The following is a 27,122-nucleotide window of genomic DNA, read 5'->3' on the forward strand; positions in this document are numbered from 1 at the left end:
CATCCCCATTAATATGGTATATATTTTAAGGAGTATTTTATTTCAAGAATTGTCAAAATTTTAAATAATTATAGGCAGTAGAAAGTCTAGCAGAATTAAGATTCTTGACTTCTGCAGTTTTCTAAAGAATAACTTGAACACCAAAGCTTAGCGGGTAAAGGATCAGTTTCAGGTTTTCCTATTAAAAAAATTAAGTTTTCAACTCAGATTGTCATACTGACCATGTCTTTTTCCTTTTTTTCAATTCAGGTATTTGCCTAAACTGGAACTTATGCTGTAGCTATTTCTTTGTGGATTTGTCTAAAAACCTAAGGTGAGATATTTTATGAATGCATTTACCTTTTAAAATATATTCTATAATGAGAAAGAGTTGTTTCTGAAAAATTTAAGGCATCACCAAATGTCTTTTACTCTGAGAGTTTTAATGGGAGGCAAATATTATTTATTATAAAGCTACACATATAACATGCTTACTTTTAGTTTGTAGGATATTTTATTGAAAGAAATGAAGCTGGTTTTAGCAATTAAATTAGTTTTGAGTTAAAGTTTCCATTGTTTTTTGTGCTCCAAGATGGAGTTCACTCGGCTGTTCCCTGACACTCACTTGAGGAAGATACTGGCATTGTAATTGATATTCTTAAAGGCAGATCCTCAATTAGTTAAGTCATAGATTAGAACAACTGTTAACTATTTTAATAGGCCAGTTATTAAGAGTTTTCTACCACTTTATTCAACTGGACTTGATTATTTTCTGTAGTTTCCTCTGTTTGGGGGGGCTTTAAAACCTGTTTATTTTTTTAATGGACCATTATAATAAGTCGGTCATCTGGTCTTTCCACTTAGAGTAGAACTGCTCTTGAAGCCATGCTCATCACAGTTACCACGATCCTTTTTCTGAAAGATAAATGTTATCATGTCAGTATGTGACTCAGAATTCTTCAGTATGTTTGCATTGCTTAAAGGATATTTTACAGACTCCTTCACAGAGCAATATAATCTGCTCTTTAGCCATTTTTTCCATCTCACTAGTGTTCTAGGAATATTATGAAGTACCATTTTTAAAAAACAACTTTATTGTCAAAAACAACTTTATGGGTGGAAATTATATACCATAAAATCCACCCATTTATTTAAAGTATACAATTCAGTGCTTTTTCTTATGTTTACAGAGTTGTGCACCACCAGGCAGTCTCACGTCAGAGACACCGGTCCTCCTTAGCATCCCTGCTCATTCCTCCTCTCTCCGCTCATCTGTTAGCTGCTAATCTGCTTTCTGCCTCTAGATCTGCCTGTTCTGGACTCTTCCTATACATGGAATCACACAATATGCGGTCTTTTGTGACTTATTTGTCCCACTTAGCGTAACATTTTCAAGGTTCATCCATGTTTTAGTATGAGTTATACTTCATACATTTTTATAACTGAATAATATTCCATTGTATGTGTTAGGAGATTCCGGGTGTCGGGGTAGCTGATTAAAGACGAGCCCAAATCAAAGTCATAGCCAAGCCTTTATTCACTTACTGAGACATTAAGTAGGAGGCTAAACCTGAGACAGTGCCTGCCCTCCTCCCGCTCAGGTGTGCTAGGGGTGCAGAGGTCCTCTCCCTGCTGAAGGAGTCCCAAACAAAATGTTCCTGCAGTTTAATGGACTCAGGGCCAGTTGGAGGATGAGGTGGAAAAGCTAGGAGTGGAAAAGTACTAAGAGTAGAGAAAAAGTGTCTTCCATGTTTCCTCCCTGATGAGGAGGTGGCCTCGGCTGAGGCACCTACAAAAAAGCTTCAGTTGAAAGCCACAGAGAGATTCTGAATGAGGGCACCTGGGCTAGGAATGCAGCTCTGCTAAAGAGCACGGTCAGTAGGGAGCCGCATCCGGGACTGCAGCTCTCTTCAGAGACCAGGTGCATGGCTGCCTGGCTGGTGTGAGGAGGGCAGCTTTCCCATGAGCGGCCTGCCAGGTAAAGCCTTGTCACTGTTCATAGGCGAGCTAGAAAAGTCACACATAGGTTTCTTGGTCAGGAGCTGGACTCTTCAGTATGTGTATACCATATTCTGCGATACATTTCATCAGTTGGTGGACATTGGGTTTCCATGTTTTGACTATTATGAGCATTTTGCTATGAACATTGTGTACAAGTTTCTGTGTGGAGATATTTACATTCTTTTTGGGCATATACCTAAGAGTGGAATTGCTCGGTCATTTGGTAATTACACGTTTAACGTTTTCAGGAACTGCCAAACTGTTTTCCAAAGAGACTGCATCATTTTACATTCCCACCAGCAATGTATGAGGGTTCCTGTGTTTGTATATTCTCATCAACATTTGTTATTGTCCTTTTTAAAAAAAAATAAGTTATAGCCATTTTGGTGGATGTGAAGTAGTATCTTATTGTGGTTTTGATTTGTATTTCCCTAATGACTGATGATGTTGAATATCTTTCCATGTGTTGGCCATTTATTTGTGTATCTTTTTTGGAGAAATGTCTATTCAGATCCTTTGCCCATTTAAAAAATTAGATTTTTCTGTTTTTTGTAAGAATTATTTACATGTTCTGGATATAAATAACTTATGAAATCTATGGTTTGCAAATATTTTCTCCTTTTTTTTTTTTTTTTTAAACTTTTATTTACTTAAGTGTGTTTTTCCAGGACTCAGCTCCAAGTCAAATTGTTGTTTCAATCTAGTTGTGGAGGGCGCAGCTCACTGGCCCATGTGGGGACCCAACCGGCAACCTTGTTGCTAAGAGCACTGCGCTCTAACCAACTGAGCTAACCGGCCACCCCGTTTTGTTGTTTTTCCCTATCTTGATGATTGTTCTTTGAAACACAGAAGTTTTAAATTTTATCCTTTCTTTTGTTGCTTGCGCTTTTGGTGTTTTATCTAAGAAACCATTGCCTAATCCGAGGTAATGAAGATTTACTAATATTTTCTTCTAAATATGAGTTTTATTGTTTTAGCTCTTAAATTTAGGTCTAGGATTAATTTTGAATTAATTTTTGTATATGGTGTGAGGTAGAGGCTCAACTTCTTTGTTTTGCATTTGAATATCCATTTGCTTCAGACCACTGAGTTATCTTGGTACCCTTGAAGAATATCAGTTGACTATAAATGTAAAGGTCTAGATCTGGACTTGCAATTCTATTCCGTTGATTTATACATCTCTCCTTATGCCAGGATCACATTGTCTTGCTTACTGTGGATTTCTAGTCAGTTTTGAAATAATGAAGTATGAGTTCTCCAATTTTGTTCTTATTTAAGATTATTTTGGCTCTTCTGGGTCACTTGCATTTCCATATGAATTTTAGGCTCACCTTGTCAATTTCAAATTTCAAAAAATTATAGCTGGGATTTTGATAGTGATTATATTGAATCTGGATTATGAATCTCTAAGTCAGGAAACTTTACAATAGTAAGTTCTCCAATCTGTGAACATTGGAGGTCCTGCTATTTATTTAGTTGTTCTTTAACTTCTTTCAATGATGTTTTATAATTTTCAGTGTGTATCTTATACTTTAAAAAAAAAAAAATTATTCCGGAGTACTTTATTTTTGATAATATTATAAGCGAAATTGGTTTCTTTCAGTTTTGGGTTGTTTGTTGCTAGTGTATAGAAATGTAATTGATTTTTATATCATTCAACCTTTATGAACTATTAGTTCAACTCTTAGTTCTCATTAGTACATTATTTAGAATTTGTCGTATGTAAGATCATGTCATTTGCAAATAGTGGTAGTTTATGTTTTTCTTTCCAATCTGGATGCCGTGTATATCTTTTTCTTACTTAAATGCCATGGTTAAAACCCTCAGTAAATGATCAATAGGAGTGGTGAGAGCTAACATCCTTGATGTTCCTGATGTGGGGGAAGCATTCAGTCTTTCAGCATTAAGTATGATATTACCTGCGGGTTTTTTGTAATTGCCCTTTGTCAGCTTGAAGAAGTTCCCTTTTATTCCTAGTTTGTTGAGTGTTTTTGTCATGAAGGAGTTAACATTTATTGAGACCTTTTGAGAAATGCCAGGCCCTGTTCTAAGTGTTTTATATATAGTGTTTAGTTTAATTTTCATTATAGACCTGTGAGATAGAAATTGTTACTTTTATCCTCATTGAGCTAAGTGGTAGAATTAGATTGTTTGATTTCAAAACTTACGAGCTCACCCATTATACATTGAGTTCCCTGTATAAACCATGCTATTTATACATGTGCCTTTGTACATGCTAGTTTACTCCTAGAATACATGCTCCCTCTCTTTCCCCTCACGAAGCTACCACAGCACTTTGTACCTATTACTATCATAGTACTTTTTCACTGTGTTGTGATAGTTTGCGTATATTTCTCTCATTTTACAATTTGTGCTTCTTGAAGTCTGCGACTTTGTCATATTCGTCTTTGAAGCTCTCGTGTGCATAGTGGAGAGACACGGAGAGAGATGTCACGGAAGCCAAGGGATTAGAGAGTTCCAAGAAGGGTGGCAGAGACATCAAGTAAATGACTCTTGGTTTTGGATTTTTTTTTTAATAGCAATGGGGAGACAGAAGCCAGATTCTGAACAGTGAATACAAGATGAAGAAGAGATTGTCAAGAGAAGTTTAGACTCTTGTGAGACGTTTAAATGGGAAGGGGAAGAATGATTTTATGGAGCTCCATAGAAAGGAGCATAAGTATTTTTTAATATAGGAGAGACTTGAGCGTGCCTATATACAGAGGTTAACTGTATATGTGTGAATCTATTTCTGTGTTATGTCTTATATTGATAATGTATTTTTCTTTTAGCAAATACCATAATATCTTGATTATAGTAACTTTATAATAAGTTTTGAAGTCAAGTATTGTAAGTGCTCTAATTTTCTTCTTTTTAAAGATTTGTTTTGGCTTTTCTAGGTCTTTTGTATTTTCATATAAATTTTAGAATCCACTTTTCCATATTGATTTTAGGATCAGCTTCTCATTTTCTACAAAAATGTCTGTGGATTTTGCTTGACATTGTGTTCACTGCACAGATTTTCACAGAGAGAATAGACATCTTTACACTCTATAAACATGATCTCTGTTTCCGTTTAGGTCACTATTAAATTCTCAAGATCCATATTTTTTGTTTCCAGTGTACAAATCTTGAACTTCGATTTTTATACCATTATATAATGGCATTTTAAAAGTGTTTTATTTCCTATTGTTCATTACTAGTATATAAAAATAGAACTGAATTCTGTATACTGGCCTGTGTTATTTGTAGTAGCTTTTTTTTCTACGCTTTGTAACTATAATGTGTATGTAAGTAAAGACAGTTTTATTTCTTTCTATCAATGTGTATGTCTGATTTATTTTCTTTTCCTTGTTTTTCTGACTGGAACCTGTTGTACAATATTGAATAGAAGTGGTGAGAGGAGACAATTTTGGCTTGTTCTTAATTTTAGGGAGAAAGTTTTCAGTCTTTCACCATGAAGTATGATGTTATCCTTGGGGTGAATAGCTCCTTCTATTTCTTGTTTGCTGAAAAAAATTTTTTTAAATCATAAATGGGTGATGTTAAATTTTAATTGTGGTAATGGAGAAACTTTAAAAGGTGGTATAATCACGACTCTCATGCTGATATAAAATAAACACTTGTCAAATATTTAACTCACTAACTTATGAGGAAACCAGTAAGATGTTAAAATCAGTTCTAAGGAAAATTCAAAGAGCTATTCATTTATATGCAGTAAAGTAATGCTAAAATAAATTTTTCAAGTAGATGCAAAAACAGGTCTCTCCCTGTGTAATTGTCAACTGCAGTCCACTGGACACACTAATTTGCTCTTTTGCACAATAGAACAGTTTACATTATTATCAATTTTCTACATTTTATCAAATTGAAAAATTGCTCAAAGGCAATGGAAGATGGAGGTAATGAATATGTGAACTAGGGAAAACACTCACTAGTCTATTATTTTATTTTCCACTTTAGATGTTTTCACTGTTTTTCCTGACAAGGGAACTTGCTTTAAATCTTCATGGTCTCAGTTATTTGAGCAGTTTTTTATACATTTATTGGAGATATATATGTGTATATATATATATGTACACACACACACACACACACACACATTGTTCTATTGTAAAATGCCTCTTCATTGTCATCCATTTTTCTGGCCATGTTTTGGGTGTGTGTATATGTTAATGAATTATATGTTCTTGATAATAATGCATTTTAAGTTGGGTGTAAGTAGTTTATTACATGTATTTTTACTTTTTTACAGGTATTTTTTGATGAACAGTTATTCTTAATTTTGATATAGTCAAATTTCTCTTATTTAAGAAAGCTTAACTTATTGTTGGGTCAAAAGATACTCATCTTTTCCACTAAGTTTTTAAAAGCTGCCGTTGGCATTTAAGTCCTTAGTCCATTTGGTATTGATTTTTCACCTGGTATGATGGCAGGATAAAATTTCTCTTTTTTATTTTTAACCTAGATTGAATTATGGATTGAATATTTGTGTCCTCCCAAAATTCATATGTTGAAGCCCTAACTCCCGATGTGATGGAGTTTGGAGATAAGGCCTTTGGGAGTTAATTGGGGTTAAATGAGGTCATGAAAGTGGTTCCCTCGTTCAATGAGATTAGTGCCTTTATAAGAAGAGACACCAGAGACCTTGCTCCTCCTCTCCTTTCACGTGAGAAAACAGCTAGAAGGCGGCCATCTAGTAGAATCCAGAAAGAGAGCTCTCACCAGAACCTGACTGTGATGTCGCCCTGATCTCTGAATTCCAGCCTCCAGAACTGAGAAATATTCCTGTTGTTTACGCCACCCAGTCTGTGGTATTTTGTTACGGTAATTCGAGCAGTCTAATACATTTTGTTTTCATTTATTCTTTGATACTTGATATTTTACTCTGTCAGAAATTGCTTGTGTGGGGAGGATCAGGTTTATATCAGTCCCAGTGATTTCAGGGGCAGGAGGTGGAGTGCTCCAGGTATCAGAGAGCTTGAGTCAGTCACTCCTGACCTTGTACAATATAACCTCAGGTCACTTTCCTGTTTCTCTAGAGGAAGCAGCTGCCTTCAGGAGGAGGCACTGCTGAGGTTATAGTTGCTCAGCCCTGGGGTTTGCATAAGAGGAGAAGGTGACATGAAGAAGCAGCCAGGGAAGGTTGATGTGTATCCAACTGTTTCTCTCAGCTCCTGATTATTTTTCTGAGGACCTTAGGCTAGAGGTCTGAATACATGAGGCGAATTGTGTGCACATAGGTTCTGGGAGACAAAAAAGGCAAAGGAACTTCAGTAGTTTTTGTTTTCAGTAGTTCTTTTTTTTTCTGTTTTGTTATCCTACATCTTTTTTTTTTTTTTTTTTTTAATCCCACATCTTTGATGGGCTGCCTCTTGCCACAAGCCATAGCCACCATTTCATACATACCAGTTCAAAATGGATCCTTGTCACCCCAAGTATTTCTTATAGTTCTCTCCAATTTTTTCCTGTGTAATGTCCCCAAGGGCTGATCTTCTGAGAGGAGGTGAGCGTATTTGCAAATTCAGCATTTTGGAAGGAATTTGAACCAGGGTAAAATTTTTCTTAACCTTTTTAGACTTCCTAGACATAATTATAGGTAACTTTAGTGTGGCAAAAAAAAAAAAAAAAAAAAAGAGTAGATTCAAGATTCCTCAGTCATCTGCAGTCTTCTTCCGTGTCGTGTTTGAAGCTTTCTGTAGTGGCTGTATGGAGGTGGAGGCTGGTTGTAGCAAAGCGTCCCACAGAATCTTTTTGATTATCCAGTCATACTTCACTGAATGTTCACCCAGCCAGGGTTGGTTTTTTGGATAGGTGGAACCAAAAGGTCTTTTAGGTGGTGTGATTTGATCAAATCTAAGAGGGTCTCCTTCTGCTTAGTGATGGTACTTTAAATTCTTGCCAAAATGGCCAGTTCTGAGGCATTTTATTTGATCTTTCATGTAGATTTGTATCGTTTACAATGGGTATATTAATATTAACATGTTTTAAGTTACTTATATTGAAGAATCTTGCTGCTCAAGAAGAATATACTAGTTTTGCTTACTACATGCTGCATCTCTCTGCCCCTCCAAAGAAACAGTCCACCACATTATGCTACCTTCCATTATAAATCCCTTTGTTGTATTTATGTTCCTTCCTTTTGTGTGCTTCTAGGGGAGAGTCAGGACCTGTTTCTAATGTGCCTATGTATGCCTAACCCTGGGATAGGTCCTGCCAGATTTGCCATAGAGTAAGTGCTCTATAATTGTTGAATTAAATTAGTACATAGATTTTTTGTCAAGATGGTGGAGTAGGTGAAGGGTGTGCTCGCCTCATCTCCTGACCACATCAGAATTACAACTAAATTACAGAACAACCATCCTTGAGAACCACCTGAAGTCCAGCTGAATAAGAGTCCTGTAACTAAAGATATAAAGAAGCCACGTCAAGACTGGTAGGAGGGACAGAGATGAGAAATGTGCTGGTCCTACCCCCATGTGTGGCAGTTAAGAATCAGGAAGGACATCTTGGCTGTGGAGGTTCCCTTCCCCGTCCCTGGAGCAACGAGTTGCAGCCCAGCCCCACACTGGCTCCCCAGCCCAGAGCACCAACTGCCAGGAAGAGGAATCTCACAACAACTGGTTGTGAAAATCAGCAGGGACTCAATCTGGGTGAGAAGCGGGCTCCTGAAGACCCAGGTGTCCTCTTAAAGGGTTCAAGGACAGACACACGCGCTCACAAACACTCCCCCTAAGTGCCAGTGAAGAAACAGCAGCTCGAAAAGTGACAGGAACATACAGAGAGGAACTGAATTGTCTGGCTTTATGACGAGTGCTGAAATGGCAGCTCTCTCAGGGAATAAAGTGCAGGGATGCACCATTGTTCCTTTTTAGAGTGGTAACCCCCTCAACACCCCAGCCTACAGGCCAGGGGCGGGGTCACTTAATATGAGTCTCAATTACCCTCACCAACACCACTTTTGCCCTATCCTGGTGATTTTCTGTGACCTCACCCAGCCAACTCATGTGCACAGCCCAAACCTCTTTCAGAGGCTACTCCACATAAGTGGCCAGCCTGGGCCTGTGCTGTTGACTTTCCAAAACCTCTCAAAGGTCTAAAAACCACAAACAGTGGCTAGCTTCAGTGTGCCTTCTACATCTTGCTAAGCAGCCCCAATTCTGGCACTATTGGCAGCTGGCCTCAGTTCACAGCATAACCACGCCCAGGAGACTCCAAGCCCAGCACAGGCACCTACCAACCACAGATGACTTTGTAACTCCTATTGGGTGGCTCCAGAGACATACACAATGGCTGACCAGGGCCTGCCCTGGAATCCCTTCCAAGAGGTCCGAGAACCAACAAACCAACCAGGTGGCCAACTTCAGATCACACCAGAACACCATCCAATTAGTACTGCAAATGACACACCCAAAGAAAGTCTGGATTCAGCAGGTACCAGAGCCCTGCTAAAGCGAATCCCACTCTGTGGGGTCAGTTCCTGCGCAGCAGCTTTTCTTCAGTAGTCACAGCCAGTCCTCACAACCAGTCAGCGTGAGGGTCAATCCCACCCACTGCCATGCCAACAGCAATTAAGGCTCAACTACAACAGGAGGGCACATACAACTCACACAAGGGACATGAGCCTCCAGCTCAGGTGACCAGGAAGACTGCACCACTGGGCCCCTCAGGACGCCTACTACATAAGGCCACCCTGCCAAGACTGGGACATGTAGCAGGTCTATCTAACACATACAAACAAATATATGGAAGCAGTCAAAATTAAGAGACAAATGTGTTTCAAATGAAAGAACAGGACAAAACTCCATATAAAGAACTAATCTAAATGGAAGCAAGTAATCTAGCAGATACAGAGTTCAAAATACTGGTTATAAGGATTCTCAATGATCTCAGTGAGAACTTCAACAGAGAGATAGGAAACATAAAAATGGAGCTAGAAAATAAAAAAGAACCAGTCAGAAATGAAGACTACAATAACTGAAATGAAGATACATTAGAGGGAATCAATAGCATATTAGATGAAGTAGAGGATTGAATTAGCGATTTGAAAGACTAAGTAGTGGCAAGAAGCCAATCAGAACAGCAAAGAATGGAATAAACAAGAGGATAGTTTAAGGAACCTCTGGGACATCATCAAGCATAACAATATTTGCATCTCAGGGATTACAGAAGGAGAAGAGAGAGAGCAAGGAATTGAAAACCTATTTGGAAAAACTAATGACTGAAAACTTTCCGAACCTGGGAAAGGAAATAGATATACAAGTCCAGGAAGCACAGAGTCCCAAACACGGTGAACCCAAAGAGGCCCCAAGACGCCATAATTCAAATGCCAAAAGTTAAAGAGAGAATCTTAAAAGCGGCAAGAGAAAAGCAGTTAGTTGCCTACAACAGAGCCCCCATAACTGTCAGTTGATCTTCAACAGAAACTTTGCAGGCCAGAGGTCAAAGTGATGAAAAGCAAGGACCTACAGCCAAGATTACTCAACCCAGCAAATCTATCATTTAGAATCAAAGAACAGATAAAGAGCTTCCCAGACAAGAAAAAGCTAAAGGAGTTCATCAGCACCAAAATAGTGTTGCAAGAAATGTTAAAGAGACTTCTTGAAACAGAAGAAGAAAAATAAAACTCACTTAACAAAGGCAAACACAATAAAAGCAGTGGATCATCCAACACTAAAGCTAGTACAAAGGTTAAAAGGCAAAAGGAGGAAGATCATGTGTAATTACCAAACTAAGTTAAGGGAGACACATAAACACATGAAAGAATTAACAAACAATGATGAAAACATAAACATGGAAGTGGTGAGCTAAAAATGGTAGTGATTTTAGAATATGTTTGCATTTAATCCACCATCAACTTAAAATAGATTGCTGTAAACATAGCTTGGTATATATGAAACACATGTTAACCACAAATAAAAAATGTACATAGAAATAAAATGAAAGGAATCTTAACACCACAGAAAGTGATCAATGTAAAAGAGGAGAGAGATCAGGACAATAAAAGAGGAATACAGAAGAACTACAGAAACAATCAGAAAACAGTAAAATGGCAATATCTATATACCTATGAATAATTATTCTAAATGTAAATTGATTCAATTCTCCAATCAAAAGACGAATGGATAAAGAAGACGTGGTGCATTTATACAATGGAATATTACTCGGCCATAGAAAAGTGAAATCTTTCATTTGCAACAACATGGATTGACTGAAGAGTGTTATGCTAAGTGAATTAGAGGCAGAAAAATAGCGTATGATTTCATCTTTATGTGAAATCTTAAAAGCAAAGTAAATGAACAAACAAAACAGAAACAAACTCATAGATACAGGGAACAAACTGATAGTTGCTAGATGGGAGGAGGGTTGGATGGCTGGGTAAAAAAGTTGAGGAGATTAAGAAATACAAATTGGAAGATATAAAATAGTCACAGAGATGAAAGTACAGCATAGGGAATACAGTTAATATTGTAATAACGATGGTGTCAGGCGGATACTAGACTAATCGGGGGGATCCCTTCGTAAGTTATATAAATGTCTAACCACCATGCTATACTATACCCCTGAAACTAATGTAATATTGAATTGTCAACTGTAATTGAAAAATTAAAAAAAAATTTAATTACAGAATTTGCCCAAATCATACAACTAATTGGTAAAACCCACTATTGTATAGCTAATTAAAAGAATGATTTTTTAAAAAAATTAATACATAGCGAAGTACTTATGATCATACCAGGAGTTGTAGTCTAGAGAGAAATGTATATACTTATAACCACAGTGAGTCCTGTGCTTTGGCATAAATGATATGTGGGTGCAGTTTGTAGAGAAATGCTGGATCACAAAATCGCTATCTGTAAGCTATGTCAAAGATTTTAATAGGGAGCTATTGAAGGATCTTAAGCAGGAAATTAACATGGCTAAAATCTTAATAATGTTTTGAGCTTAGTATGAAAAATATTTTGGAATAGAGAGACCAGTTGGAATGTTACGTATTAGAGAGAGAGAGAGAGAGAGAGAGAGAGAGAGAGAGAGAGAGAGAGAGAGAGAGAACAGGAGATTACTGATTTTTTGCGGTTCATGTATTTCTGGAGTAGATGAAGAAATTGTTCAAAATTGAGGACTGGATCCCTGAGCACATCTAATTTTAGTGGACAAGTAAAGCAGAAGGCACTATGAAAGAGATCAAATAGGAGAAATCAAGTGTGAAATAAGGATTTTATAGTAGCACCCTTTGCTTGGTCTCTACCTGGAGACCAGATTTTCCTTTTGGCACCCTGTATTTGTTCTTTGTCCTTTGACTTTTTCTTAGTTGAGCATTCTCTTCTGGGAGAGATTGTGGATGAAAAATAATTTTATTTTTGAACTCAGTAACTGCTGGTTCCTGTATATTTCCTCTAAATTCTGCTTGAAAACAGTACACTTTCTTCTTTAGCTCATCTATCTGCTCCTTTTATTACAGTTATAAAAGGAACCAGTTGACACTTTGGACTTTCTGCTTGGAAATTACTTTAGCTAGAATCAATAGTTCGTTACCAACATTGTCTGTTGTTGAACTTAACACAAGCAGTAGTTTTGCTAAAATTTCTGCCTTCATAGCAGGATGTTCTTTTCCTCCAGCTTCTGATTATATGTCCTCTTCTTAGCCCCTGTACAAGGCTCATCAGGCTTTTGCTAGTGAGATCCTCAGGACCCTTTCATCTTGTGTCTGTCACTTAATCCCAAAGCCATCATCACGTTTTGTTATGTCTCACTCCAGTTCCAGATACCAAGTTCTGTTCTGGTTACTTCTGCTGTTTAACAAACTACCCCAAACCTAGTCCTAGAACCTGCATTACTTTTCCTAACCTAGCTTTAGTAGTCACTCAGTGTCACTTCCAGCACACTCTCTTGGATACACGCATGTTAAATGTCAGCCTAGATTTAAGGAGAAGGGAATTCAACTTCATATCTTTATGGGTGCGTGGCACATTTACATCATAGAAGAGCATGTGAAATGGAAGATATTTTTGCAGAATATTTGGAAAATGCAGTATGCCACAGATAGATAAAATGCATAGGATTGCAAAGGAAACCAATTATTAGAATGTGGTTACCAAACTAATTTGATAAAGTACATGTGCTTTTTAAATACATTACACAACAAGATGTAGTGGCAGGCCTATAATAATGTAGTAAATTCATAAATATGGTTAGTATTAGAGGTTGGAGAAAACAACTGATTTATTTTCCCACCTACGTTCATGGATCTCCTGAATTCTATACGCAGACCCTGCAGCCTCTAGATTAAGAGCCCTTGGATTCAATGTCATGATGTTAACAGAAGTCATACTGCTGTGAGGGGTGGAGAGAAGGCAGAAGCTGGAAGGTGGAATACTACAGGCTAAACTCCATACACTAGTTAGTATTTATCTTTTAAGCTAAGGGTTTTAAGATAAGATGGAGACTTAAGTATGTTTATGTAATGAGGGAAAGCTGCTAGTGAAGAAAGGTGAATACATAGGAAAGATAAAGGATATTTAAAGTGTTTCTGAGAAAGCAAGAAAGGAAAGGGTGTGGTCTTGAGCTTAGGTGAAAGCATTAGGCTGGACAGGAGGACAAGCAAAAGGAAAATGTGGTTACTGTCCGTATATCAGGTTATGTGACATTCTGAGAGAAATATAGATAAATTTCAACACAGGAAGAAGGGAGGCCAAAGCAGGCCCCAGATAATCTTAGAGCAGAGGTCCTGGAAACTATGAGACTGTTGGGGATAGGATGGGGAGGAAAAGAGGTGGTAAATAGGGACTAGAGAAAGGAAGTGATGATGGAAGTGATGGGATGCAGAAGACAAACTGCGTGCTTTACAGTTTTGCTTAGTGCCTTTCTTACAGCAATTTATTCTCCTTACCATGGATATCGATACCTAAAAAATGTGGAATGAGAATAAAATGCAGTTATGTATTTTGACTTCTGCTGTTTAGAGTTAACTTTTTGTAAGTGTTTTGTTTAGCATACATAATCAATATTTGGAATGTCTTTGCCACAAAATAACATGAGAGCTGAAGAGCTTCTTTGTCATGTGTATGTAGTGTTGATATTGAGAAGCATTACATATGTTTACTGTTTTGTCATCAGCCAACATATACTTGCTACAATGTTTTGCTTATTGAGTCTTTATTTAATGTGAAGGCAGTACATTTCCATACACTAATGAGAAGAGCTGTACAGTACAGGAGCTCATTTCTTTATAACAAATACCTGTCTTGAGCCACACACTGATCCTTCACTAAGTGCTTTTTAAAAAGAAAACCCTAGCTGTTATCAACATCTAGTTGGCATAGCTATCTTCAAATTGCTTTGACTTTCTAGTAAGTTCATCCTGACTTTAGTGTATTGGTCTGATAGGAGAAGTATTTATGGTCTGTCACAGAATTAATTCCGATCTCTTTGAAATATTAAAAAATTTAAAATTTCAGGTTAGTACTCTATACCATAAAAAATTTTAGGTTCTTAGGCACAAATATTCACTTACACATGACTATGGTATCAAATTGCTTACAATACTGTGTAGTTTCATACCATAGTTATAGATAAGTGAATATTTGTGTCTAAAAACCTTAACTATAATATAGAAGGTGCCAAAAAAGTATGTGCATTTTAAGAAAGGAAAACTGTATTAAAATTGTAATACTCGATATGTATCGATAGCAAAAGATGATTACAAGTCATGTTTGACTTCTGCAATTACAAGAGATGCTCAAAGTGGTTACCATCGGTGTCCAGACACTTCTGATTACAGCGAACTACTGCTTGAGCAACTTTGACCAAAGTGTTCACTTGCATACGTTTTTCAAATTCTTTTTGGCACCCCCGGTATATGGATATGTAAGTAAATTGATACTTATATACTAATATATAAATGTATATAACTACACATAGGGAGAGATGGTCCAAGATGGCAGATTAGATGGCCATGCCCACTGCATCCCAGGATCACTCCAAAATTACAAATAAATTATAGAATAATCAACCTCAAGAATCATCTGAAGACTAGCTGAACAGATCCCCTAATAAAGAAGAGGCCACATCGAGACTGTTAGAGGGATGGAGATGCAAAATGGGCCTAACCCCAAACCCACAGATGCTGGGAGGGTCACCTGGATGGCAGAGGTCCCCCTGGAAGAGGGAGGGTCCCAGTCCCACCCCGGGCTCCCCAGCCCAGGTGTCCTGTGCCAGGAAGAGGAGTTCCCACAACAGATGGCACTGAAAATCAGTGAGGACTCTATCTGCCTCTCCTGGTAAGATGGAAAGGGGTTGGAAACCCAGACGCCCTCTTAAAGGGCCCGCACACAGACTCTCTGGCAAATACGCTGGAGGTGCAGCAATTCGAGAGGCACCAGAGACATATGGGAAAGACTGAGTTGTGTGGCTTCAAGGCGAGGGCTGGAGGGACAGCAGCCATTATCCCTGTGTGGAGCCTGGCTCACGTATAGCCTACAGGAGGGTGCCATCTTTTCTGTTGAACCCTCCCCACAAAAGACCAAATCTGAGATCACATTGGTCTGATGAAATCCATGTGTGCGCACGCCTTGGTGACGACCTGGGTCCCCACCCCATACAGCTTGTACTGCATTCCCCGGGGTACTCTCTGCTACTGAGCAGTGGGTCTCACCTCAGATAAGGTGAGCAATGGCTGCCCATGCTGTTCTCAGGGCGTTTTTGCAAAGTGGTCATGGCCCAGCACCAGCGTAAGAACCAACGCTGCATTAACTTTGTTAAAACCACCAGCCACGTGTTGTGATTTCCTGGGACCTTGCCCAGCGCAGCTAGTTGCTGCATTGCTGAAGGCACTTGCTACACCAGGTCAGCTCACCTGGCCTGTGTACCTAAAGAGGCTCTTTCAACAGCTGAGACTTACAGGCAGCCCTGGGCCTTTTACTAAGCAGCCCAGGCCTAATAGTGGGGGCAGCCAGTCTCAGTTCACATTGTGGTCACCCCACACACCTCCAACAGCCAACCACCTGTAGCTTTGTGGCTCCTACCAGGTAGCCCTGGGCTGGTCACAGGCAAGGCTGAAATTGTCCTGCATGGGAGCCTCCCCAAGAGACACCAGAAACAACACACCCAGAGGCCAGCTTCAGACCACACCAGAACACTACTTGGTTAGCCCCAGAAGCGGCAAACCCAAAGGGTGGTCTCAACAGGCAAAAGAGCTTTCTGGGGTGAACCCCCCTCTGAGGTATCAGCCCCCACACAGCTCATATGCTGTGGGCCTAGCTAATCCTCATGGTCAGTCAGCCTGGTAGGCAGTCCCACCCAGTGATGTGTCTAAAGCAATCAAGGTTCAACTACAATAGGAAAACACAGCACACACAAAGGACACTCCCAGAACACACACACAGGAAAACGGAGACTGCACCACTGGACCACACATGACATATACTACATAAGGCCACCCAGCAAAGACTGAGAGACAAGAGGAGCTCTATCTAATACATACAAGCAAACACAGAAAGGCAACCAGAATGAGGTAACAAAGAGACATGTCTCAAATAAAAGAACAAGAGAAAATTCCAGAAATAGAACTAAATGAAAGGGAGGCAAACAACCTACCAGAGACAGAGTTCAAAACACTGGTTATAAGAATGCTTTAGGAACTTAGTGAGAATTTCAACAAAGAAACAACAAGCATAAATAAGGACATAGGAACCATGAAAAAGAACCAGTCAGAAATAAAGAATACAGCAACTGAAATGAAGCATACACTAGAAGGAATCAACAGCGGATTACATGAAGAGGAAGATTTGATAAGTGATTTAGAAGACAAGGCAGCAGAAAACATCGAAATAGAACAACAAAGAGAGAAAAACAACACAAAGATAGTTTAAGAGACATTTGGGACAACATCAAGCATAACAACATTCATATCATAGGGGTACCAGAAGGAGAAGAGAGGGAGCAAGGGATTGAGAACTTATTTGAAGAAATGATAACTGAAAACTTCCCTAACCTGGTGAAGGAAATAGACGTACAAGTCCAGAAAGCACAGAAAGTCCAAAACAAGATGAACCCAAGGAGGCCCACAGAAAAACACATCATAATTAAAATGCCAAAGGTTATAGAGAAGGAATCCTAAAAGCAGCAAGAGAAAAGCATCTGCCTGCAATGGAGCTCCCGTAAGACTGTCAGGTGATTTCTCAACAGAAACTTTGCAGGCCAGAAGGGATTTGCAGGAAATATTCAAAGTGATGAAAAAAGAAGGGCTTACAACCAAAACTACTCTACCCAGCAAGGCTATCATTTAAAATTGAAGGAGATATAGAGCTTCCCAGATAAGAAAAAGCTAAAGGAATTTATTACACCAAGCCAGTATTACAAGAAATATTAAAAGAAGAAAGGAGAAAACAAATGAAGAAAAATATGAGTAATGGCAATAACTATGTACCTGTCAATAAGCACTTTAAATGTAAAGGGATTAAATGTTCCAATCAAAAGACTGAATGGATAAGAATACACGACCCATCCATATGCTGTCTACAAGAGACCCACTTCAGATGGAAAGACACATACAGACTGAATGTAAAGGCACTAATAGTGCCTGTTACACAAGTGTTTAATAAATGTATAATGAATGAAGAATGTAATTAGTGTAGTGCTTTAAGTGTGACTTGCTTTCAATACTGGCCTATGTAGTAAACTCTTGCATATCCACGGTGATTGAGGAATAGAGTATTCCAATAATTGATTATGCTGCATAACAGCCAATGACAAATTCTCAGTTTTAGATAATTTGAATACAAAACAAAATAGGCTGTACAGAATTTATGCATCTTATTAATTCATAAGATGCTTCAGCATGATCGTTGTGAATTGTATGACGCATTTAGCGCTATGACTGAGGAAGCTGTAAGGGATTGAGTGCTATCTGTAGTGTTACTTTGTCCCAAGCTGGGCCTTGTTTTTTCAGTTGAACCTCTAACACACTTATTTACTTACTATTTTGTCTAGCGAAGGAGTATACTATAAATTTGCCACCATGTAAAAGCTATTCACAATTGCATTATTATCAAATGTAGTTTGAAAAATGCTCAGAAGACAGACAAGCAACATCCCTTAAGGTGTGTGAACTCTCCAGTTCACCAGACAGCTTCCTCCATTCAGGTGGGGCCCTATTTATTGTCTGCTTGCTGAGCCTGTGAGGTACTGGGCCAAGCAGTTAATTTGATGGTAGTCCCTGGCCATGACCATTGCAGAGTGCCTGCTCCCACCCATGTTAAGTAATTATTATTCTTTCATTCATCTGAAAGTATAGTGGTTGCTGCTCATTTGTGCATTAATTTAATGATTGTCTTCTCTTACCTGCTCAACAACACTGTTGCCAACTATTAATTGCAAAACTCAGAAATAACTGTTATGTGTATGGGCCTGCGTTTTCCTATCTTTGAAAGTGGCTTTGAGCTGAGGCCTGTTTGGAACCTAGGGACATGCTTTTCCTGTATTTGCACAAATGCTCTGAACACAGGTCACGATGTTTAAGCTCTAACTCCCTGAATTGCTATGTCATATTCTCTTGTTAAACCTAGAAATCTTCTGCAAAGCTTGATCTTATTTAAAGCAAGAATTTGGAGTATCAATCAGGTTGTGTATTGTCTTAGTGACGTCAGAAACATGTATTGTAAATGTGACTGTTATTTAGATGCTGTGTTGTTCAATTGACTGATCTTCATTTGAATTCTTATCTCTTAATCTGTTTCCCAGTTTCTCTTGTCCCTTCCACTGCATAGTGATGTAATGCTGCATTTGGAATATAATTTTATGAAAGTGAATCATCTTGACTCAGGGAGGGCTGCTTGACCTAAGTGTTAACTTGAAAATCCTACATGAAAGAACAGACAATTTAAAGGATTACATAAATTTTAAGAACATGAATACTAGAGTGGTTACTGATAGAAACAGTGGACTGCTTGATTGTGATAAAATATTCAGCAACTCACTAACCCAATTGTCCTGTTTAATCTATGAACAAACAATAAAAATAGTTCGTGTTACGTTGTGCTAACAATATCAACTGAAGTTTTAGTTTGGGAAATATGTCAAAAACTTATCATTGATTTGAGCATGTTTGTGTTAAGAAGCTGATTGGTTCTATTAAGTGCAGATGGAAACATTTATGTCTTTCTAGTATGACTTAAAATAATGATTAATTGATTAAAGAATGCGATTGCTTGCTGAGCCATACTTTTTTATATTAGTCATGTTGTGAATAAGAAAGACTTTCAGTCTCTGTTGTAAGAGAAGCAGTATGCCAAGTATGCTGGGTTTTACTCATGGTTCCATACCAACCAGCTGGCTGACTGGCTGGTGCCTTGGGTTCAAATGAACAATCTTATAGTGAAGATCAGTTGGATCTTATATGTGAAAGTACTCTGTAGGACATTTAGGAGTTAAGAGTTTAGCCCCTTTTCTAAGCTTATTTTTTTAACTTTGGGCTGGTCACTTAAGCTCTCTGAACTTTTGTTTCTTTATGGGTAAAACAGGTGTTTGGACTGTATATTCAACTCCAGGGGCAGTGTTTATATTATTCAGCTCTTGCAACCTGTAATTTATGATTATTTCTCTCTTAACATGTGTGTGCCCCTTCTTTTATTCATATTGTGATTACCAAATAGTAAAACTGGATTCCTTTCATCTTCACCTATTACATTTCATTGACTCTTCGTATCCATCTTGTGACAGTGGGTGGTATTAGCCTCATTTTACTGATGAATAAACTGAGGTTCAGGGAAGTTTCACAGCTGCTACTGTTAGAGGTGGGACCCAGTCTCTGATGCCAGTGTTCTTAAGTGAGGACGCATTGCCACATACTTCATTTAAAGCTTTTGGTCTTCATTGTTTGCCTATTCTTTTTCCTCAAAGTGAAGTTAGAGCCTGTTGTGCGGGAGACCCTGCTCACTGCGCCATTTGTCGTGCGGGAAACCCTGCTTGCTGCGCCATTTGTCGTGCGCGGAGGCCTGCTCGCCGCGCCATCTTTCAGGCGGGGCGGCCTGCGGGGTCTCTGCTCCCGCTCCCCACACAAGAACGCAGGATATGGTGAGGCCGAAAAGGAACACCCACGGAGCCATAGGTAGGGGAGTCATACCACTATGGTCTCACTGGAGGCTGGGCCCACTGGACGTGCGACCTGCCGTCCGCCTTTCCTCCAACCGACCGACCGATGACTCTCGTCCATTCTCCTCGACTCTGTTCCTCTCTTCTCTTCCGCTCCCCTCGGCTCTCCTCTTCCGCTCTCCTCGGCTCTGCTCGGCTCCTCGGCAGTCCTCGGCAATCCTCAGCTCTCCTCCGTAGCCGCAGCAGTTATACCAGCGGCCAATCGGCTAACTGGCCACAGCCGACGGCCAATCAGCCACAGCCGAGCCAGCACCTTTCCACGTGAGGCCGAGAGCCTGTAAACTACTTTCTGGGGCTCTGTCCCCACAGAGCCTTATGAAAATGCTATGGTAGACAATGCATCTATTCAATAAGAGTAAGCATCGTTTGGGAATTTTAATAGTATAGCACCATTACAAAAAAGTCTTGTTAGCGTTATGTAATGTACAGTATATCTGAGAATATTTCAATGCTGAAAAATAGTTTATCCTTCAAATAAGATGTTAGTTTTCTTTTATTAGGCATATTTTATTTTAAAAATAAGCTTCATTTAATGTCATAGATACTTTTAAACTTAAAGCCTTATTTTATTTGAGCTTGCTATAGAAAGAAAACAGGTGAACTGAGTACTAGCTAAATTTTTTCCATTTTTAAAATTTTAATTTATTTTGTGATTCTGGCTAGGAAGAGCATTGACACACATGGCAAATTTTTCTAAGATTTATAAAAGTTTTTATTCTAGGGACCTACTGTTTTTATAGTACCTATTGTTAGTATTTAAAAAAGCGATCTCTGGGCTATCTGCAATGAGTAGGTCAGGCAGGGATTAGGACAAGTACATCCAGAAACATTAATTTCTGTCTCGAGTTCCTTCATGAGTTCTGTGTTTTAACATTTCCTCTGTAAGTCTCAGCTAGCCCTTGTCCAGGCGCACCAGTCCTAGACATTGGCCTCACTTAGAACTCTCATGGTTTGGGGTGCCTGGCAGCGCTGGTGCGGTCAGGACTCTGGTGCGGCTCCGTTCGGATTCTGAAACCTCTGTCTGCCCTTGGGACTTTGCTTAACTCGTGTTTCTCTTTTTTCTGTTGAAAGTTTCCTGGTGATCATTACTAGAGCAAAAGAAGTTCCCATGAATAGCTCATTGGTCACAGTTTTATTTTTATATTTCCAACTGATGAAATGGAAATGTCTGTGGCACTTTATATGCTGCCGTTCTTAACCCTGTTCAGGAAACTGTAGCCACTTAGGCTTTCTTTTCTGTTCTACAAATACAGCAATTCATTTCAGCTTCAGGGTTTTCTACTACTTGTCCCTTTGTGGGGAATGGTCGTCCCTCGACTGTTGTTTGGCTGTATCCTTCTTGTCGTTTAAGTCTCAGCTTAAATGTCCCTTCTTCAAAGAGGTTTTCCTTGACAATTTACTATAAATTAGCGCTCCTCCAAAAACTCTTTGTTACACGGCCATGTTTGTTTTCTTCTTAGCACCGAATGACTCATTGGTAGTTATTTCTCATGTGTCTTCTCTGATGGAGACAGGGACATTCCTTTTGTGTACTGCTGTATCCCCGCGCCTAGGACAGCGTCTGCCACAGTAGGCATTCTAGTAAATATTTGTTGAATGACCAAGTAAATATTTCTATTGGCTAGTCATATAATTGTCTTTTACTCTTTCATTTTTTTCTCCATTGGTAGTCAGAAAGGCACAATTAATGTTTTGCAGTTAACGTTTTACATATTTTTGATGTTTTTTCTCTTCCTTTGCTTTTCTGTTCCTTAGTTGAATTCTTTCAGAGAAAAGGGGGTGGGGAGCCTTCTGATATTCAAACTCTGGAAATGTGTCTATTTCAATATGTCTGTTGTTTGCCAGGTGGGTGTCTGAGCGGGTGCAACCTAGTCACTACAAGCAGTTAACAGGTGGGAAAGCTGGCTCCTAATGGTTGGTTCTAATGCTTGAGTTGAGTTGGCCTCTACCCCAAAGGACTGTTGCTGTCAACATAGCAAAATGAAATTGCATTCCCGTAAATATTTTTTTTCTAGGATTATAGTAGAGAAACAAATTCTAAGTTTATAAAATAAGTTAAAAATGTGTCAACAGAATAGAACAGAATAATGACCTGCTATTACAATTTGAATTCTGAGGCACAGCAGCAACATTTGTTTTCAGAAGAGTTGACACTGAAACAGTAGCACTTTTAGTTCTAGTGAAATGACTTTATTATGCCCAAAGGATAGATTTAATAACTTATTTATTGGTGTTGGTGAGGAAAGTGACAATTATATAAACTATAATATTTGATACTCAGAGCTTTGGTTTGTGGCCTAGTTTTTGAGTCCCTTGTAGGGTTTCCAGGTGGGAATTCCCGCCCATTCTCAGGAATTTTTTTTCGCTTTCTTGTTCCCGAATCCTGAGATATAAACTGTTTTCTGTTCTCCACGAGGACTCATTTCCATAAAATGACGGCCGATACTGCTAACTACCTGGGTTCAAGGAGCAGATTTTCCCGATTTCCAGACCAACTTTTCTCGGGATTTGAGAATGGAAAAGCAAAATAAATTCCCTTGAACGGGTGGGAATTCCTGCCTGGAAACCCTAGCAATAAATAGGAAAAATGTCTAAGAGCTACACTGTGAGTAGTACGTTTATTTCCCATTGTGGATATTACTGGGTTCAAGGAACCGATTTTCCCGATTTCCCGACCAACTTTTCTCGGGATTCAGGAACAGGAAAGTGAAAAAAATTCCTGATAATGGGCGGGAATTCCCACCTGGAAACCCTAGTCCTGTGCTCCTTCAGTTAACTTTGTGGAAAGGGGCAGATTTGGAAAGAATGCAACTTAATTTCCTTTCTATTTCATCCCCCAACTGTTAGTTCATTCAATCTGGATTCCATTTGACTGGTAGAGGTTAACATTGTTCTGTGCCATAAACAATGAATGTAAATGGGTTTCATGTTAAGAGTGTGTCAGTTCTGAGTTTTGTGTTGACACTTACCTCAATGTTAGCAAACATGGTGTTGGTTTGCCTTGGTCCTTTTAGATAAGTTTTGTTGGATGTGATTCCCAACCTGAGCTAGTTGTGAATAATGCTCCCCTTGAAAATCTCCTTCTAATCAATACTCCTTCCTTTCATTCCTTTGGAACCTGTGGCCTTTCGTGAAACTAAGAGATTTTGTGTCACTAAATTTTGATTTAATATTTTGTTACAAAAATTAAGGCAAGCTTCTTGCACAATGAGGATATTTGTTTTTTTTGATGAATGAAACATGCCTTTGTTATTCTAATGTGACTCATGGTGGACCGCTCAGTAACTTCAGGATGGGGGGGCTGGTTACCAGAAACACCAACCACATGAATAGAGGGTTAGGATTTTGGACTAGTCTGACCTCTGGAAAGGTGGGGAAGGTTTGGAGATTGAAATGTTCAATCATGTGGCTAGTGATTTAGTCAGTTATGCCTATGGAATGAAACCTCAATAAGAACTCTGGACACCAGTGATCAGTGGAGCTTTCTGATTGGTGAATACACTGATAGGCTGGGGAGATGACACACCCTGATGCATGGGGAGAGGGCACGGAAGCTCTTTGTTTGGACTCCTCCCAGACCTTGCCCTAGGTGGATCTTTTACAGTAAAACTGTAATTATAAATATAATACTTTCCTGAGTACTGTGAGTCATCCTAGAAAATTATCAAACTGAGGGAGTCAGGGCAACCCCTGATTTGTGGCCAGTTAAGTGGAAATGCAGGTGGCGTGGGGAGTCCTGCAGTGCAGGTCGCATCTGCAGGAAGTGCAGGCTGTGTGCTCATGCCTTTGCCTTGTGGTTGCTGCATGGACTCGGAATGGGTGCTGCCAGAACTGAATTGCAGTGTACTCATTTAGGGTTGAAACAGGATGGTGGTGAGTTTGTTACAATTAATGAACCACTGTTGATACTTTATTATAAACTAAAGTTATAGTTTGCATTAGGGTTTACTCTTTAAGTTGTATAGTTTTGTGGGTTGTGACAAATTCATAATATCATGGGTTTATCAGTACAGTATCATACAGAGTAGTTTCACTGCCCAGTAAAAAAAACCCTTGTGTATCACCGAGTCATATCTCTTCTCTTGTCCCAAACTCCTCCCACCAGCACTCATCTTTTTATCGTCCCTATGGTGTTTGCCTTTTCAAGACTGTTAATAGTTGGAATCATGTAGTATGTAGTCTTTTCAGACTGGCTTTACTTAGCACTATGCTGTTAAGGTTCGTCTGTGTCTTTTTGTGGCTTGCTTAGCTGATTTATTTTTATTGCTGAATAACATTCCATTGTGTGAATTTACCACAGTTTACTCATCTATTGAAGTATATCTTGATTGTGTCCAAGTTTTGGAAATTATGAATAAAGTTGCAGTAAACATTCATGTGCAGATTTTTGAGTGGACCTTGTATCTCAGATTAGAGCACAATATAACTTTACTTTTGCAGGAAAGTTCCAAACTGCTCTCCAGAGTGGCTGCGCCATTTGCATTCCCATCCGCTATGAATGAGTTCCTGTGGCTCCACGTCCTTGTCAGCATTTGATGTTGTCACTGTTTTGAAAATTAGACATTCTAATAGGTGTGTAGTGGTATCTCATTGTTTCTGTTTTTTTTTCTTAATAAAATGTTTTTTATTTTAATTATTTTCCAGTTACAATTGATACACAGTATTATATTAGTTTCAGGTATACAACATTGTGATTAGATATTTACATACCTTACAAAGTGATTGCCCAGATGAGTCTAGTACCCATCTGGAACCATGCATAGTTATGACAGTATTATTGACTGTATTCCTGTGCTGTACTTTACATCCCTGTGACTATTATAACTGACAGTTTGTACTTCTTAATCCCTTTCACCTTTTCCATCCCTTCCCCCAAACCGTCCTTCCGTTTGGTAACCATTAAGTTTTTCTCTGTGTCTGTGAGTTTGTTTCTGTTTCGTTTGTTCCTTTATTTAGTTTTGTAGATTCCTCATATAAGTTAAATCATATGGTATTTATTTGTCTTTTTCTGACATATTTCACTTAACGTAATACCCTCTAGGTCCATCCACGTTGTCACAAATGGCAAGATTTCATTCTTTTTTACGGCTGAGTAATATTCCATTGTATATATGTACCACCTCTTCTTTATCCAATTGTTTATTGATTGTATAAAGAAGCACTTAGGTTTCTTTTATATCTTGGCTATTGTAAATAACTCTGTAATGAGCATAGGTGTGCATATATCTTTTCAAATTAGTGTTTTGGTTTATTCCGATAAATACCCAGAAGTGGGGTTGCTGGGTCACAAGGTAGTTCTATTTTTAATGTTTTGAGGAACCTCCATACTGTTTTCCATAGTGGCTGCACCCATTTACAATCCTATCAGCAGTGCACGAGGGTTCATATTACTCCACATCCTCTCTAAAATTTATTTGTTGCCTTTTTTATGATGCCATTCTGACAGGTGTGAAGTGATATCTCATTGTGGTTTTGATTTGCATTTCCCTGATGATAAATGATGTTGAGCATCTTTTCATATCTATTAGACATCTGTATGTCCTCTTTGGAAAAATCTCTGTTCAGGTTCTCTGCCCATTTTTAAATTGGATTATTTGTTTTTTTGTTTGTTTGTCTTTTGGTGTTAAGTTGTAAGAGTTCCTTGTGGCGGCCAGATGGCTTAGTTGGTTAGAGCGTGAGCTCTTAACAACAAGGTTGCCAGTTTGATTCCCACATGGGCCAGTGAGCTGTGCCCTCCACAACTAGATTGAAAACAATGGCTTGAACTTGGAGCTGAGCTGCTGGTGGGCGACCAGTTGGGTCAGTGGTTGGAGTGAGGTGCTCAGAACAGCAAGGTCACCAGTTTGAGTCCCACATGGGCCATGAGCTGCGCCCTCCACAACTAGATTGAAAACAGCAACTTGACTTGGAGCTGAGCTGTGCCCCCGACAACTATATTGAAAAAAAACAAACAACACCAATGACTTGACATCCTGGGAAAACACACTGTTCCCCAATATTCCGCACCCCCTCCAAAAAAAAAGAATCCCTCATATAATCTGGGTATTAACCCCTAATTAGATGTATTGTTGCTTCAATATCTGCAAATCAAGTAATGTCATACACCACATAAACAAAAAAATGAAGGAGAAAAATCATATGGTCATATCAATAGATGCAGAAAAAAGCATTTGACAAAATCCAGCATCCATTTATGGTACAAACTCAGCAAAGTGGGGACAGAGGGGACATACCTCAAATTAATAAAGGACATTTATGACAGACCCACAGCTAACATCATACTCAATGGTGAAAAGCTAAAAGTGTTTTACTTAAGATCAGGAACAAGACAAGGATGTCCACTTTCACCACTTCTATTCAGCATAATATTAAAAGTTTACATTGCTGTGCAAAAACTTTTTAGTTTGATGTAGGCCCATTTGTTTATTTTTGCTTTTGTTTCCCTCATTTGAGAAGACATATCCAAAAAATACTGCTAAGAGAGATGTTAAAGAAATGATTTTTTACATTTTTTTCTAGGAGTTTTATGGTTTAGGTCTTATATTGAAGTATTTAATCTATTTTGAGTTTATTCTTGTATGTGGTGTAAGAAGGTGGTACAGTTCCAGTTTTTTGTATGTATCTGTCCAGTTTTCCCAACACCATTTGTTGAAGAGACTAATTTATTCCATTGTATATTCTTGCCTCCTTTGTCGTAGATTAATTGACCATATAGGTGTGGGTTTATTTCTGGGCTCTCTATTCTGTTCATTGTTCTATGTGTCTGTTTTTATGACAGTACCGTGCTGTTTAGATTACTGTAGCCTTGTAGTATAGTTTTTAAATTAGGTAGGGTGAAACCTCCAACTATATTCTTGTTTCTCAAGATTGCTGTGGCTATTTGGGCTCTTTTTTAGTTTCATATACAAATTTAAGATTATTTGTTCTTGTCCTGAGAAGAATGTCATTGGTATTTTGATAAGGATTAACATAAATCTGTAGTTTGCTTTGGG

At 38.7% G+C, this 27,122-nt stretch overlaps 1 protein-coding gene across 13 annotated transcripts in view; it reads left to right on the forward strand.

Annotated features, from left to right (window-relative positions):
- The window catches only part of PEAK1 (pseudopodium enriched atypical kinase 1), a 348,119-nt gene that overhangs the window by 59,785 nt on the left and 261,212 nt on the right, over nucleotides 1–27,122 (forward strand). For all 13 annotated transcript variants that reach the window (XM_074328311.1, XM_074328324.1, XM_074328322.1 and 10 more), the window contains one exon: nucleotides 250–313. The gene's annotated coding sequence lies outside the window, so the exon portion shown is untranslated. The remainder of the gene's footprint in view (nucleotides 1–249; nucleotides 314–27,122) is intronic.

Source organism: Rhinolophus sinicus, linkage group LG03 (assembly GCF_036562045.2).
Source record: "Rhinolophus sinicus isolate RSC01 linkage group LG03, ASM3656204v1, whole genome shotgun sequence".
Taxonomy (NCBI): Eukaryota; Metazoa; Chordata; class Mammalia; order Chiroptera; family Rhinolophidae; genus Rhinolophus; species Rhinolophus sinicus.